The sequence below is a fragment of the Neovison vison genome, chromosome X (assembly GCF_020171115.1).
Source record: "Neovison vison isolate M4711 chromosome X, ASM_NN_V1, whole genome shotgun sequence".
Lineage (NCBI taxonomy): Eukaryota > Metazoa > Chordata > Mammalia > Carnivora > Mustelidae > Neogale > Neogale vison.
In genome coordinates this window covers 855,315-873,288 of record NC_058105.1, presented here as the reverse complement: position 1 = coordinate 873,288, position 17,974 = coordinate 855,315, and positions in this window count along the sequence as shown.

The window sequence follows — 17,974 nt, the reverse complement described above, 5'->3', positions numbered from 1 at the left end:
AAGATTATACATAGATGAATTTGATAGCCAGAATGAAACAGACCTATCCAAGAAAAGTAGAATTTACAAAACTGACTTGGGGGGATACAGACTAAACAGACAAATCCACAGAAGAAACAGGGAGAAAGATTCAAATACACAGATATATCAGATATAGTTTAGAAGGAAATGCTGCCAAAATTTTAAAATGCTGTTCATTCCAACTCTACTTAAAATATTCGAGAGTAGGAGGTGCCTGGCTGGCTTAATGTACAGAGCATTTAACTCTTGTTCCCAGGCTCATGAGTTCAAGCCCCACACTGGGCATGGAGCCTGTTTAAAAAACACTTTTTTTAATGTGACAAGCTTCCGAACTTCTGTATGGACCAAGTATGACCTTTTTGTCAAAATCTGCTATGATTTTACAGAAATAATGAAGCCAAATTTAAAACCGAAAACCAATTTCACTTATGAATACTGATACAAAAATCCAGTGGAAAATAGCCTGCCTAATCCAGCAACACAATAAAAAAAGGACCCTGTCCAGCTGGGGTTTATTTCAGAAATGTAAAGATGGTTCAATATTACATAATTTATTAGGAGGATTAACTGCTTTGCTAGATTCAATGAAAAAAAATCATATGATCACAAGCAATGCTGAAAAAATTTTTTTAAAATTTAACAATGATTTTTGATGAGAAAAACAGTAATACAGGACTTAGTGGAATGTTACTAGCATGAAAAAAAAATTCTCCTAGCCTCAAAACCACTGCCTTTAAAAAACAAACAAGGTAGCTTTATTGAAATAGAAGTGAAATACACAGAACTCCACATAATTAATGTGAATTTGAACAGATGCAGACACCCATGAAACCATCAGCACAACCAAGGTAACAGACATACCTATGACCTTCAGAAGTTTCCTTGTGTCTCTGCGTATGGTAAAAGCACTTATTACAGATGACCCACACAACAAATTTTCAAGTGTGCAATACTGGCTTGTTCACTATAGGCGTTAGGCTATACAGCAGGTCTTTAGAACGCACACATCTTGCGTAACTGAAACTTCATACCCACTTCAGGGTACATACTCGGGAGAACTGAACTCAGTGTCTCAGATCTGCGCTCCCGCGTTCGTTATGGCATATTCACAATAGTCAAGATATTACAACAATTTAAGTGTTCATCAAAGGATAAATAAAGAAAATATGCTAATATCCATGTATATTCCACAGAATATCACTCAGCCTTAAAAAGTTAATTTAGGGGCACCTGGGTGGCCCAGTCACTTAAGCCTCTGACTTCTGGTTTCTGCCGAGACCGTGATCTCAGGGGTTGTGAGATCGAGCCCCGAGCTGGGCTCTGGACTCAATGTGGAGTCTGCCTGAAGATTCACTCCCTCTGCCCTTCCCCGCCCACGTGCATGCTCTCTCTCTCTCAAATAAATAAATCTTTTAAAAGAAGTTAATTTAGAAATCCAGCATAATCCCTGCCCCAATACTAACTGGTTTTCTTTTGAAACTAAGCAAGTTGATTCTATAGTTCACATGCAAAAACAGAAATCAAAAACAAACCAGGAAAACCCTAAAGAAGAATAAAGAAGGACAAGCAGTCCTTAACGGTGTAAGAGCGGCTCACGAACAGGCTGATGGAAGAGAACAGAAAGCCCAGAAATAGACAAGAATGTCATCTATGATGAGGAAGGGCAGTATCTAGAATCAGTGGGGGTACAGATGAACTTTTTTCCCTAAGATTTTATTTTTATTTATTTATGAGAGAGAGAGAGAGAGCACGAGAGGGGAAAGGTCAGAAGGAGAAGCAGACTCCCTGCAGAGCAGGGAGCCAGACATGGGGCTTGATCCCAGAACTCCAGGATCATGACCTGAGCAGAAGGGAGACACTTAACTGATTAAGCCACCCAGGCACCCCAGATGAACCTTTTTTTTTAAACATTCTGTTTATTCATTTGAGAGAGAGAAAGCATGAGCAGGGGGAGAGGCAGAGGGAAAGGGAGAAGCAGACTCCCTACTGAGCTGGGAGCCAGCCATGTGGCTCGATCCCCAGACCTGGAGATCAAGACCTGAGCCAAAGGCAGATGCTTAACCATCTGAGCCACCCAGGTGGCCCAGATGAACTATTTAATAAGTCGTGTTGGGACAATGGTATAGAAAATATCGACACATTTTACTAGATATAATTTTTTTTTTGCATACATGTACACACAAAATACAAATGGCATGGGGCGCCTGGGTGGCTCAGCGGATTGAGCCGTTGCCTTTGGCTCGGATCATGATCTCAGGGTCCTGGGATCAAGCCCCACATCGGGCTCTCTGCTCAGCGGGGAGTCTGCTTCCCCCTCTCCCTATGCCTGCCTCTCTGCCTACTTGTGATCTCTCTCCCTGTCAAATAAAATAAACAAAATCTTTAAAAAAAAATACAAATGGCAAACTGGGGAAAACTGTAACAGGTTTTCTCACAAAGGACTTCTCAGCTTCCAGAAATTGACACTAAAAGACCAATGGTGGAGGAAGAGCACATTGGTCACAAGAAAATGAACAAACATCAGCCTCCCTCTGAATCAAAGAACTGCAAATGAAAACTACACAAAAATACAATTTTTCACCTATGAGATGGCAAAAGTCCCACAATTTGACAACATATTCTTTTGGCAAGGCCCTATTTTACTTTGCAAGTAGGAATGCAAAATGGGACATGTGGTAATATTTACTAAACTTATAGATTCACCGACCCAGCAATCCCAGTTCTGGGAATCATACCGATAACTGCACAAATACAAAATGTCACATACACAAAACTTTATTAGTTGTGGCAATAGTTGCAGTCAGAGTGAAAACCACCCAGATGTGCAAAATAAGGAACTGGTCAAAACAGAGGATTAGACAGTGATTAGATCCCTCAGCGTCATGAGCGCGAGCCCCACATCGTGAGTAGAGATTACTTACAATAAACGTTTTATAAGAGTGTTAAAGAAAAACAGTGAAGAACTCTGGTCATTGATGTGGAGAAAACTTTAAATTACTTTGAGAACTTTTAAGATCTTAGCAACTTTCAAACATACAGTTCAGTAGCATTAACTAGTCCCCATGCTGTACAGTACATCTTCAGAACTAATTTATTTTATAACTAGAAATGACTACCTGCACACATTTTCCCCACTCTGCCCCGAGCCTCTAGCAACCGCCCATCTGCCCTCTGTGTGTATGAATTCAGGGCTTTCTGTTTTGCTTTTGTTTTTGGATTCCCCACATAAGTGAGATCACCCGGTATCTATCTTACTCTGCCTCACTTTGTTTTGCACAATGCCTTCAAGGTTGGTGCACGTTGTTGCAAATGGCAGGATTTCCTTCACTGTGGCGGCATTATATTCCACTGTGCATGCACACCGCAGTTTCTTCATCTTTTTTTAAAATATATTTTTTAAAGATTTTATTTACTTATTTGACAGATCCCAAGTAGGCAGAGAGGCAGGCAGAGAGAGGAAGGGAAGCAGGCTCCCCGCTGAGCAGAGAACCAGATGTGGGGCTTGATTGCAGGACCCTGAGATCATGACCTGAGCCAAAGGTAGAGGCTTTAACCCACTGAGCCAGCCAGGTGCCCCGCAGTTTCTTTATCTTTCATCCACCAACAGACATGTGGGTTGTTCCCATGTCTTGGCTACTCCAAGTAATGCTGCAATCAATGTGGGCGTGCAAATACCTTTTCGAGTTAATATTTTTATTTCCTTTGGATTTATTCCCAGAGGTAAAATTGCTGGGTCCTAAGGTAGCTCTGTTTTCAACTTTCGAGGCCCCTCCATGCTGTTTTCCATGGTGGTCGCACCAGCTGGCTTTCCCACCAACAGTGCACAATGGCTCCCTTTCTCCACATCCTGGCCAACACTTACTGTTGCTTATCTTTTGGGCACTGATCATCCTGACAGGTGTGAAGTGACCTCAGACTATGGTTTTGATTTGAATCTCCTTGGTGGTCAGTGCTGTCGAGCACATTCTCGCGTGTCTGTTGGCTGTCTGTGCATATTCTGGAACCAACAGACCATGATGCACAGTGGTATACAGAGTAAGCTACCTTTGTGTAAAAAAGGGAAGAATAACAAAGCAAATGCACATTTTCTTGTATTTATATAAAGAAATACTGGAAGGGGGTGCCTGGGGGGCTCAGTTGGTTGAGCATCTGCCTCTGGGTTTCAGCTCAGATTGGGATCTCAGGGGCGTGAGATCAAACCCCATGTGGGCTCTGCCACTAGCAGGGCATCTCTCTGAGACTCTCCCTCTCCCTCTGCCCCCCCCCCCATTCCTGCTCACACTCATACTCTCTCTTTCTCAAATAAATAGGAAAATCTTTTTAGGGGAGACTGGGTGGTTCAGTCATTAAGCATCTGCCTTCGGCTCAGGTCATGATCCCAGGGTCCTGGGATGGAGACCTGAATCGGGCTCCCTGCTCGGCGGGAAGCCTGCTTCTCCCTCTCCCACTCCCCTGGCCTGTGTTCCCTCTCTCGCTGTCTCTGTCAAATAAATGAATAACATCTTTAAAAAAAATTAAAATTAAAGATTCTTAAGAAAAGAAAAATACTGGGAGGATGAAGGAAAAAACCCTAACCCTAACCCTAACCCTAACTACTAAAAATGTTTACTTCCAGGATAAGGGTGATCTAGATGAAGACAGAGGTGTGGATGAGGTTTCTCAATGTATATTTTAAATATACTTTTCACTTTTGAAACATGTAAACATATTATTACCTATCCAATAGCAGCTTAAAAGCCAAGGCAAAAGCGTAAGGAAGACAGTAAGATTAACCAAGCAAAACCGCCCCTTACATCATAGGCACAAAAATACACAGAGCTTTTACACAGGCGATGATGCTCAACCTCACTGATAAATTAAATTAATACACGACACCATTCATCAGCTATTGACTTTGCAAAGATCCAAACATTTCATAGCACACTCCGCTGGAGGGGCTACAGGGCGACAGTACTGGGCGGGGAAACTGACACAGACTAGCATTCTATAGTCACATACGCTTTGACTCAGCAATTCCACTTCTAAGAGTTTTCTTCACAAGCATAATTGCACATAACCACAAAGACCGATGTACAAAGATACTCACTGCAGCTCTGTAATGCAGTAGCATGGAGCCTACAAACAAGAAAAAGTCTGTCATGGTACCTCCACACAGTGACTGCGAAACCGTCAAAAACAATGAGAGATGTCTGTATGTGCTGAAAGCAAACAATCCCCAATATACACCGCCAGCAAAGGGCGAGTATGGTGCGCAGCCATCTATGCCCCAAACACGCTTATACACGCGCGGAATACACTTCTGCAAGGAAGAAGCTGGCGGGGAAACCAAGGGGCTGGCACAAAGAGGAAGGAGGGAAACTCACTTGAATATGCTTTGCTTTTATATCAAGTGCATATATTCCTTAAAAATACACTCTCTGGCAACAAAAAGAGAAGAATGTACGGGGGTGCCTGGCTGGCTCAGTCCGTGGAACGTGTAACTCTTGATCTCAGGGTCATGAGTTCAAGCCACTGCTGGGTGGAGAGCTTACTTTTTTTTTTTTAAAAAAAAAGGAAGATATGTATAGAGGAAAGGCTACTCAACAAATGGTGTTGGATAAGTTGATTAAGTTTGTAAAATAAAGTCATACCCTCATCTTACACTAATATAGATACCAACTGAGCTAGAGAAATCAAAAGTTGAAAAAAATGAAACCACCCGAGGTGATGATGACCATGTAAATCTGAAACTTTCGATGTGTCCTCTGAACACAAGCCAGAGGCTGAGGTCACCCAAATGCAAAAAGCTAAGAACAGAAATTAATAAACACCAAGAAGAAATAAAATAATAATACAAGAGTTGATTAAATTCAGAAGAGAAACAGAAAGGGTTTCCGTTTCTTTCTTTTTTATTTATTTATTTATTTGACAGGCAGAGACCACAAGTAGGCAGAGAGGCAGGCAGAGTGGGGGGTGGCAGGGGGGAGCAGGATCCCCGCTGAGCAGAGAGCCCGATGCAGGACTTGATCCCAGGACCCTGAGATCATGACCTGAGCCAAAGGCAGAGGCTCAACCCACTGAGCCACCCAGGCGCCCCAGGGTTTCCGTTTCTGCCTAAGATGCAGAAAGTTGCAGGGAATATCCCTTCTACTCTGACAAGAAACACCGAACAGAATACAGAATCTTTATTTCCTTGAGCTCATCAGGAGCTGAGGTCACAAAGCCCCAGGGTAGAAGTGACTCAGGCAGCAAGCCTCCTTGGTGGTGAGACTAAACATACAAACTTCCAGGCACTCTTGAAGCCCTCAGCCTGGAACACAAGCCCAGGTACTGGCCTTCCTCTTCACCATAACAAGAAACAGGTTCCTGCAATTAAAACAGATATTTGGGGGCGCCCTAGGGGGCTCAGTCAGTGAAGCGCCTGCCGCCAGCTCAGGTAATGATCCCGGAGTCCTGTGATAGAGCCCCACATCAGGCTCTCTGCTCGGCGGGGAGTTTGCTTCTCCTTCTGCCCCTTGCCCCAGCTCGTGCACTAGCTTTCTCTCTCTCTCTCTCTCTCTCTCTCAAAAATAAATAAATAAAATCTTTAAAACAGAACAAAACAACAAACAGATATTCGTCAACAGGATTCTCATTTCAGCTGAGGTGACTGTTCAACCTGCAACAGAATTTCTCCCTCCTGGACTACAGACACTGGGGCCCAATGTGCATGCAGGACACTCAGCAGCATCCCTGGTCTCTACCCTCCAGCTGCCAGGAGCACCCTCCCTATGAGCGCTCAGCACAAAAATGTCTCCAGGTGATGCCAAATGTCTCCTGGGGATAGGGCTGACCTACTTTTACTAAAAAAAAAAAAAAAAAAAAAAAAAAAAAAAAAACTCGTTAGCGCACCAGGGTGGCTCAGTTGGTTAAGCGTCCAACTCTTGATTTCGGCTCAGGTCATGATCTCAGGGTCCTGGGATCGAATCCTGTATCAGGCTCTGCACTCACTGGGAAGTCTGCTTCAGGATTCTCGTTCCCTCTGCCCATCCATCCCCCCAAATAAATATATAAATCTAAAAAATTACTTGTTTTTATCATCTGAAATTTAACTTTTTATTTTTGCTAAATATGGTATCCTTATCTGGCGGGGGGAAACCTAACCCTCAGTGAAACTATTGATCTAGACCCTCAAATACAACCATAAGCAGAAAACCAAGAATCACCAGGCATTTGAAGATGAAATGAATTCAAAAAGCTTTTCTTCAAATATATTCTTCTGCAGGGCCTTTGCACTTCCTGTTCCCTCTTTCTAGAAATGTGTTCCCGTAAATATCTGTATGGATGTGAGGGATAAAGCCAGGATATAATAAATATGCTAGGGAAAATTCTCACAAGATAAGATACCCAGAAAAGATGCGAATGCTGATGTGAAGAGGAAACAGTTCTTAGAAATTAAAAACATGACTGCCAATCAATGGGCTGAACAGCAGGAAGTTTACAACTGACCCATAATCACTGAGCTAAAGGCTTGCCTTGAGTCCATCAGAACACTGAGCACAAAAGGACAGAGCGATAGTAAGTACGAGAGAAAGGTTGGGACATATCTGGAGAGTAGATCTACCAACCATATTTCTCAGACCCCTTTTCTGGATGTCTCCCTGCTGGGTTCTGCTAATGGGAACCACTGGTGGAAGAATGCAAGGTAGGGAGGAGGGAGACAGGACTCTCGGCAGCCATCAGCATCTGCCCAGTGGCAGAAGGCAGCCCCAGCTCCAGCTGCCAGCTTCCTCGAGCCACTTCTGAGGCACGAGCACCGACTGCATTAGCACACCCCCACCCCAGAGTCCGAGCAAGAGATGCACGGCTGCAGGCTCCCCTCCTGCAGGCTCTCAGCTTGTGCTCCTGCCAAACATCACCTTTATGTGCCAGTTCGTTCAGCAGTAACTGCTTTCTATACTTACTAATATCTGAGTGCCTCCTTTTTGATCTTCTAGCCTTCTGAGATCCACGTAAACCACAGCCTATACGGACGGCATCGTCTCTGTTGAGTACCTCGTGTGGCTTCTGTTTTCCCATCGACAGCCTGACTGATAGTGTTTATTACCAGAAGTAGTCCTAGGAAATAAGCTCTTACAATGACCTTGAACTACAGACAAAGTAGATTCAGAGCAAAGAATGATACCAAGAATAAAAAAGGTAGTTTCATAACGATGGGTTAATTCATCAAGATAAAGTAACAATCCTAAACGCGTATTCAACTCATAACACAGGTTCAAAATATGAGGGAAAAAGTGATAAAACTTCAAGGAGAAACAGACAAACCCCCAATTATAGTCTGAGATTTCAACACCCCTCTTTGAATTGGTAAAACAAGAAGACAGAAAATCAACAAAGATGCAGAACTGAGCAACACTATTCACCAACTTGACCTAATTGATATTTATAGAACACTCCACCCAACAATAACACGCACATTCTTTTCAAGTGCACACAGAACATTTACGAAGATAAACCATATATTAGATCAAGTCTCAACAAATTTACAAGGATTCCAATCATACAAACTAGGTATTCTAACTACAATGAAATGAAATTAGAAATCAACAACAGGGGTGCCTGGGTGGCTCAGTGGGTTAAGCTGCTGCCTTCGGCTCAGGTCATGATCCCAGGGTCCTGGGATCGAGTCCCACGTTGGACTCTCTGCTCAGCGGGGAGCCTGCTTCCCTCCTCTCTCTCTGCCTGCCTCTCTGCCTACTTGTGATCTGTCAAATAAATAAGTAAGATCTTTAAAAAAAAAGAAATCAACAACAGAACTATGTCTACAAATTAAATACAGAGGTCACAGAAGAAATAACAGGAAAAACTAGAAAATATCTTGAATACAAAAAAAACACAACATACCAGAATTTCTGGAATGCCCCTAAAGAAGTCCCAACAGAGAAATTCACAGGGCTGAATGTCTATATTAAAAGACAAGGTGTGGGTTCTGAAGAAAACAATATGGAGTTCCACAGAAAACTAGAAAACATAGAACTACCACACGATCCAGCATTTCTACTTCTCGGTATTTATCTGAAGAAAATGAAAACCCTAATTTGAAAAGATGTCGGAACCACTACATCCACTGCAGCGTTATGGAAACAACTAAGTGTCCACTGATAAACCAATGGGTAAGAAAGATGTGGTCCGTGGGCACAGCCATAAAGAGGTGGAAATCTTGCCACGTGCTACAACATGGAGGGACCTCGAGGGTCTTATGCTGAGTGAAATAAGTCCGTCAGAGAAAGACAATTATCATGTGACCTCACTCATATGTGGAATCAAAAAATAAGACAAACGGATGGACAAACGAAAGCAGACACGGAACCGTAACTACAGAGAACAGGGTAGAGCTCAGTGGTAGAGCCTTGGACTGCCTCAGTACAGGGAACCAACTGGTGTTGCCAGAGGGAGGGGCTGGCGGAACCGCAAACAGGCGCGCGCGGCGCGCGGCTCCGGCTCGCAGCGCGGGAACGAGGAAGTGGCGCGCGCGGCTGGCGGTGGCCCGCGTGCGCAGCGTGGCGCCCAGAGCGCTCCGTGCCCGCGACGCACAGCCCAAGCCCCGCTCGCACTGCACCGAGCACGGCCCGGCAGCGCGGCTCCTCCTGACGCTCACTTCAGGCAGCGCCAACGAGCCGTTCTTCCGTCCCACGGGCGCCGATAAAATATTTAAAAATAAATAAATAGATAGCTAGATAAAGCAAAATGCATGACAACAATAGCATAAAGAATACAAGGTCAGAATTGGGAATATACTGTTATAAGGTCCTTACACTAATACATGAAGTTGTGTATTATTATTTAAAGAAAGACTCCAATTAGTTAAAAATGTATATTTTAGGGGTGCCTGGGTGGCTCAGGGGGTTAAAGCCTTTGCCTTTAGCCCGGGTCATGGTTCCAGGGTCCTGGGATCGAGCCCCGCATGGGGCTCTCTGCTCAGCGGGGAGCCTGCTTCCTCCTCTCTCTCTCTGCCTGCCTCTGCCTGCTTGTGATCTCTCTCTGTCAAATGAACACATAAAATCTTAAAAAAAAAATAAAGATGTATATTTTACACTATAGGGTAACTAGTAAAAATTAAAAGGTTATGATTGTCAAGTTAATATGAAGATAAAATCGAGTAACAGAAAAGGCTTGATTAACCCAAGAGAAAGCAGAAACATAAGACAAAGGAAACAAAGAACAGACAGAACAAATGGAAAACAGCTAGAAAGATTGCAGATTTTATTTGAAACATTTCAATAATCATATTTTATGTGAATAAACTAAATATCCCAATTAAAATGAAGAGGCTAGGATTGCATTTAAAAAGGCAAAATCCAGCTATATGCTGTGTATAAGAAACTCGTGTTAAATATAAAGACACTTGGGGCACCTGGCTGGCTCAGCCTGTAGAGCACACAACTCTTGATCTTGGGGTTGTGACTTTGAGGCCCACAGTGGGCACAGAGATTAGTTAAAAACAAATAAGTAAACAAACAAACAAATAAATAAATAAAATTTAAAGAAGAGACAGATAAGTCAGAAGTAAAAGAATGGAAAAAGATGTAACACACAAGCATGTATCAAAAGAAAGATGGGATACTTACATTTATATAAGAAAAATAGATTTCAGACAAGAAATGGCATCATGGATAAAGAGAAACATTAAATAATGACAAAGGGATACATTCTACAAGAAAACATAATAATTCTAAATGTGTTCAAATAAAAACAGAGCATTGAAATATATGAATTAAAAGCAGGGGCACCTGGGTGGCTCATTGGGTTAAGCCGCTGCCTTCGGCTCTGGTCATGATCTCAGGGTCCCTGGATCGAGTCCTGCATCGGGCTCTCTGCTCAGCGGGGCGCCTGCTTCCTCCTCTCTCTCTCTCTGCCTGCCTCTCTGCCTACTTGTGATCTCTCTCCGTCAAATAAATAAATAAAATCTTTAAAAAAAAGCAAATAGAACTAGAACAAGAAATGTACAAATCCAGTTAGAGATGGAAACTTTTACACTCCTTTCTCAGTACTTGACTGTAAAAGTAAGCAAAAAACAGTAAGGATATAGAACAGAAGAACAGTATCAACCAACCTGACCTAACTGGCATTTACAGAACATTCTGCACAAGAGAAGAATGCATGCTTTTTTTCATGTGCACACATAATATTCACCAAATAAAACTTTACTGTGGGCCCCAATATAAATAACAAATTTGTAAGAACAGAAGTCATACAGAGTTTGTTCATAGATCATAATGGAATGCAGTAGAAATTAAGAATAGAAAGATATCTAGAAAATCTCCCAATATGTGGAAATTAAACAAACTCTCTAAGCAACCCTTGGGTCAAAGAGGAAATTTCAGGGGTGCCTGGGTGGCTCAGATGGTTAACCGTCTGCCTTCAGCTCAGGTCATGATCCCAGGGTCCTGGGATGAAGTCCCACATTGGGCTCTCTGCTCAGCGGGGAGTCTGCTTCTCCCTCTCCCTCTTCCCCTGCTTGTGCTCTCTCTGTCTCAAATGAATAAAATCTTTAAAAAAAAGAGTAAGTTTCAGAAGAATATTAAGTAATATTTTAAAATAAATGAAAATGAAAATACAACATATCAGAGGCACCTGGGGGACACAGTTGGTTAGGTGTCTCTTGGTTTTGGCTCAGGTCCAGATCTCAGTCAGGGTTATGCTATTAAGCCCCACATCAGGCTCCCTGCTCCGTGTGGAGTCTGCTGCATACTATCACTTCCTCTCCCTCTGCCCTTCCCCCCACATTCTCTCTTCTAAAATAAATAAATAAATCTTAAGAAAAGAAAACACATCAAATTTTACGGAATGCACCTAAAGCAATGCTTAGAGGTAAATTTATTAAATTCTTATATTAGGAAACAGAAGTAATTTAGTTACTAATTACTCAAATTAGTAATTTAAGTTTCCACCTTAAGAAAGTAAAGATAAAGTTAAATCCAAAGCAATCAGAAGATAGTAAATAGTAAAGATAAGAGGATAAATCCATGAAATGGAAAGCAGAAAAGTAGAGATCAATGCAACTATAGGTTGGTTCTTAGAAAACATCAGTAAAACTAATAAAACTTACCGAGACCGATCAGGAAAAAAATAGACAAGAAAGAAACTGCAGTATCATAAATGAAAGAGAAAGCATCACTATAGATCCTATAGATATTAAAAGGATAAGTGAATATAACAAACAACTTTATGACAATTAATTCAAGTACTTAGATGAACTAGAGAAAATCCTTGAAAAACATTAACTACCAAAGCTCATTCAACAAGATACAAGTAATCTATATAGTTCTGTTACCTGGTTTTTTAAAAAGATTTTATTTATTTATTCATGGGAGACAGACAGAGAAAGAGAGGGAGGCAGAGGCAGAGGGAGAAGCAGGCTCCCTATGGAGCAGGGAGCCCAAGGTGGGACTCAATCCCAGGACCTCTGGATCACACCTGAGCTGAAGGCAGACGCTTAATCATCTGAGCCACCCAGGGGCCGAGTCCTATTACCTGTTAAAAAGAAATTATATTTGTAGTTAATAACCATTCCACAAAGAAAATTTCAGGTCCAGATGGTTTCTTCAGTGAATTTTACCACTTAAGGAAAAGAGAACAGCAATACTACACAATATCTTTCAGAAAATTAGAAAGGGTGGGGGGCGGGACACTTCCCAAATCATTTTATGAGGCAGCATTATGCTGACATCAAAGCCAGACAAAGATAGTACAAAAAAGGAAAACTACAGACCAATATCCTTCACAGACAAAGCAAATATCCTCAGCAAAATAAAAGGAATTTAAATCAAGCAATATATGAAAAGAGTAATATATTACAACCAAGTGAAGCTTATCCCAAAAGCTCAAGTCTGGCTCAACATGCAGAAATCAATCATCAGAATAATTCGCCATAGTAACAGACAAAAAAAGGAAAAAGTATACTATTATTTTCGTAGATGCAGTAAAGGCAAACATTTATGAAAATCCAAGTCATAAAAAAAAGTCTCAGCAAACTAGCAGTTCGAGGGAACTTCCCTGACTTGATAAAAGGCAACTACAAAAAGCTTACGGCTGCCATGCTGAAAAGGTAAAAGACTAAATGCTTTCCCCCTAGGATCGGAAAAAAAAGTTGAGGATATCTGCTCTCATGACTTCTCTGCAATACTGGCAGTACCACAGGTTCTAAGTATAAACAAGGCTACCAGAACTCAGTATGTGAGTTTAGCAAGGTTGCAGAATACAAGGTCAATATAGAGAAACCAGTTGACAATCTGATTCTGAAGCTGATGTGGAAAAGCAAAGGACCCAGCATAGCTGAAACAACTCTGAAAAGAAAAACGAAGTTGGAGGGCTAAAACTGCCTGATTTCAAGAATTATGATAAAACTATTGTCATCAAAACAGCATGGTATTTGCATAAAGATAAACAACGAAATCAATAGAACAGACTACAGAATACAGAAATAACCCACAAATCACAACCAATTCATTCTTAAAGTTGCGAAAGTAATTCAATGGGGTACAGACAGCCTATTCCATAAATGGTATTGCAAGAAAAGCAGTAAGATCGCAAGAAAATAATCCACATCATAAATATACCTTTGACAGAATTTAATTTGAATGGATCACTGATCCAAATATAAAATATAAAATCGGGGCATCTGGGTGGCTCAGTGGGTTAAAGCCTCTGCCTTCGGCTCAGATTATGATCTCAGGGTCCTGGGATCCAGCTCTACATAAGGTTCCCTGCTCAGTGGGAAGCCTGCTTTTCTTTCAGTTTCGTCCCCTCCCCTGTCCCCACTTTTGTTCTCTCTTTGCCAGATAAATAAATAAAATGTAAAAAAAATTAATGTAAATTCTTATGATTTATAATCATTGTTGTTACAGAATTCTTTAAAATTGAGAAAATAACCTGGTGATTCACAGACGTGTACCCCTGAGGATAAAAATATATTATATGTTTATTAAAAAAATTTTTTTTAATTGAGAAAATAAAAGATAAATGTTCATCAATAGAAAAACTGAGAAAATAAAAGACAAATGTTCATCAATAGAACAATTATTAAATTATGTTACATCTATTACAAGAAATATTAGGCAATGGTTTAGAAGTATGAAGTAAATTTATATGTACTAATTTGGAAAGATGTCCAAAATTATTGTGAAAAAAGTAAACTGTAGGACAATTTGTATAGTATGATCTCACTTGTGTAAAAATAAAATATGTTTTGAAGAAATTTTTCTAGAATGATATTCACCAAACTGCTAACAGTTGTTATCCCTAGGGAGGGTTGTGGAATGAGGTGGGGTTCAGAGAACGGGGGTCTTTCAGTTTTTAGTCTACTTATTCCTGGACTGTTTGAATTGTTTCTAGAATATGTTCATATATTTTTGAAACAAAAAGCACAAAAGAGTCAACTACTATCTTTTAAAAGAGCAGTGATAAAAATAACTTTTTGATTGCCTTGGCTCATGGATTCAAGAGGATGAAGCACGAGCTTACCTTGGACTGAAATATTTACCTAAAAATAGACTCGGCTTCCATTCGCGGAGCGCTGCCCGTTGGCCTGCAGCGCAGAGAACTGAGTCATTGCCGCTGCTGGGCCACTAAGCAGTTTTGTTATGTTATTGTGTTACAAACGTTGGACTGTGGACTTTTTGGAGACAGGGATCGGTGTCTTTGCCCTGTCTCTGTGGCCGCCCGACACAGGGCCTGATTCAGAGTTGGCGGGCAACTGAAATAAAGACAAGTCCTCGTGACAATGTCGGAATTAAAGGTGGCCGCTAGGACAGCCCGGTCCGCGCCCCGCTGAACTGACACGTGCTCGCCATCTAGCGGCCATAGGGATTTCCGCGAAAGCCGGAGATCAGGAGAAACCACTCTGTGTTCTGGGATGCCTTTTAACACAACAGCACTGCGGAGCCAAAGGGCCCTCAGAAAAAGTTGACCAGCATCCAGGAAACGGTCTTGGTTTATGTGTCGGGACTGCTGGCGAGAGGAGCTCTAGGCACTCCTGTTTTAAGTGTCCTCCATCAGCATCCTACCGTCACATGCCTCCCTCATCTACAAGCTGTGGGCAAAGTCCACCTTGCCGTACCTCCACCCCCACCGAAAAAAACGAAACGCATATGGTATTAGGTATGTACATGCACGCTTTCCCAAAACTGATGAAATACTAATCATCTTTCCTGAGACAGTCTGGTCGGGACCAGAGAGAAAAGAAGACCAGAAAAAGAAAATCTTCCATAAACGTTGCCCTCCAGGTGCACCATCTTTTTCTGAATCATCAGAAATCATCGTGAGAGTGAGCACCACTGTAAAACTAGGTAGTGAACCTGGAAGAAGCCTCACATGTCAAAGGGCTACAAGGAAAGCCACCCTGAGTTGGCTTTATTAATAGTCTTTGTGCCTGTCCCCTGCCCCTGCAGAGCTCAGGGTGCAGGTTTACTTGTCCTTCAAGTATCTTCATCGTTAAGGGAGAAGCTGCGTAGTAACCGTCTGAGAAGTACCGGACCTTGTGTTTATGGAGTAGGGGACTCAGAGAGAATAATGAAAGGGCAGACATCTGCTTGGTAAGTTGAACAATATTCCTCTAAACTGTTGCTCAGCACTGAGGTGTCTGGCTGGCCCTGTCAGTACCGCGTGCAACTCTTGATCTTGGGGTTGGAAGTTCCAGCCCCACGTTGGATGTACAGATTACTTTACAAAAAAATCTTTTAAAAATTAAAAATAAATAAAATAAATAAATCTTTAAAAAATATATTGTTAGAATGTTGCTCCGCAGACTGAACAACAGAAACTTCTCAACAACTCCTGAGAGAGGAACACTGTGTAGTTTAGGGTCAATGGGGAAAGTGGCCGAGTCATGTCGGCAAAATGGGTCCTGTCATTAGAACTGCACCTCCTCCCGGTTCACACGGTAGGTGCCTCGTCAACGTGAGAAGAAAAACGGAGGTGCAACTTGGCGGCTACGGGCATCCCGGGATGGCAGCGCGGTCTACACAGGAACGGCGCCTCCGGAGCAGGCGTGTTTGTCCTGAGCCCGGGGCTCTGCAGCTGCAGAGAAGGTACGAATCCTGAGCAACATGGATCCAACCAACTACTGCTAAACAGGGCAAGCAGCCCCAGCATCTAGTTACAGGCAGTCCCCGAGGGCTCGAGCGCGTCTTGCTCTCAGTAACAATCAGGTGCTCCGAGGCGGCCCGTTTCCCTGCCTTGCGCCCGGCGCGACGGCGCCACACGGAACCTGGCACGGCCGCGCGCAGGACGATGCGCTCTCCCCAGCGCCCCGGCTCCCCCCCGGCACGAGTCCTCGGCTCCGGCCGGTGCTCGGAAAGCGCGGTGTCAGCAGAAAGAGCAGAGAAGCGACAACGAGCGAAACCACGAGTGTCCCCGGGAAAGGCTCCCGAAGACGCGAGTCCGCCGACAGCCCCTCGAGAGAGCGCCGCAGACGGCGCCGCGGGAGCCCCGAGCCCCGCCGCCCCTCTCCGTCCCGCGCCGGCCTCCACCCGCCGCGTAGCCCGCGGGCTCTGCCCCGGGGCCGCCTCCCGCCACCCGCCCTCCCCGCCCGCTTGAGCTCGGCGGCGCCGCGGAGCCTCCCGGTCCGGCCCCGCGGCCGCCGGCACTCGACGTGCGTGTGCGGCCGCGCGGCCCGAGGACGCCCCCCACTCACGTAGCGCTGCAGCTTCCTCTCGGGGGGCGACTTGACGAGCCAGCCCGTGCACACGGCGTCGCCCGCACTCATCGTGGCCGCCGCCGCCGCCGCCGCCGCTTCCTCCAGCTGGGTCGCCGCGGCAGGAGGAGGAAGTCGGGCCGGGGATGCCGGCGGGGCGGGCCCAGCGCCGCCCGCCCGGCACCGCCCCGAGCCCCCGCCGCGACCCCCGCCCCCCCACCCCCGGCCGCTGCGCTCCCCGGGGGCGGAGGCGGGCCGAGGCGAGGCGGGGAGGGACGGCGCCACCGCCGCGGCCCAGACGGCGCGGGGAGGGAGGCGGCGGGGCGGCCGGGGGCTAGTGGGGCCGGGCGAGCCCCCTCGTGCGGAACTCCGGGCCCCGGGATCACGGCGGCGAGCCGAAGCCGGGGACCCGCACCTGCGAGCGCCAGGGCCAGGGAGGCGGGAAAGCGGGGCTCCCCTCCGACGTCCCCGTCCCCCCCCCCCCCCCCGCCGTGAGCGGCCGCGGAGGGGCTCTCGCACGCCCCTCCCCCGGGAATCACCGTCCCGCGGCGCCGAGCCCGGCGGCCGAGGTTCTCAAACGTCCTCCAGGACCCCGAGCTTCAGAAACTGTACGTCCCGGAGGTGCCATCCGCGGCCTCGCGGCCCCCGGGGCTTCCAGGGCTGAGTCTCTGAACGGCCGGGCCGCGGCGTGCGCCGAGCACTTTCCACGACACCGAGAACCACAACCAGCCGCCGCCACGCGCGCTCGCGGCCCTGAGCTAACGTTGGGAGAGACGGGCCGGCCGGGGCCAACGGACTGTGTGTACAGACTGACGATCGCCCTGAAATCAGCACCCCGCCCCCCGCCCCCGCGCAGCATCTCCCTGAGGTCGTTATCCCCTGCACGGCACCCTGACCCATACTGCGTCCCCCGTGGTGTCGTGCCTGTCCCGCGAAACTGACACTTGCAAGACGAATACATATCATTTCTGCGACTTACGAAGAGACTTCTCGGCACTGAGGCCCCACCACCCACGCACTATTACCTTCTCACACGTGGACTCCGGCTACCGCCAGCGCTCACGCCTCTCCGAACCCACGTCCCCCAGACCACCACCGCAGTCCGCGACTTCCCACCTGCTTTCCAAACCTCACAGACCTGTAGCTCGCCGGCCAAACCTAATTCGCATCTAGAAACCTCGACTCAAGGGAGAACGGTAAATATCTTTTAAATTTTTTTTAGCTCTCCTACCTTTTCAAACAGGAGACCCGCATATGCACCACAGCCCACCCCCTAACTACTCAGTATCTATGCACACCCTG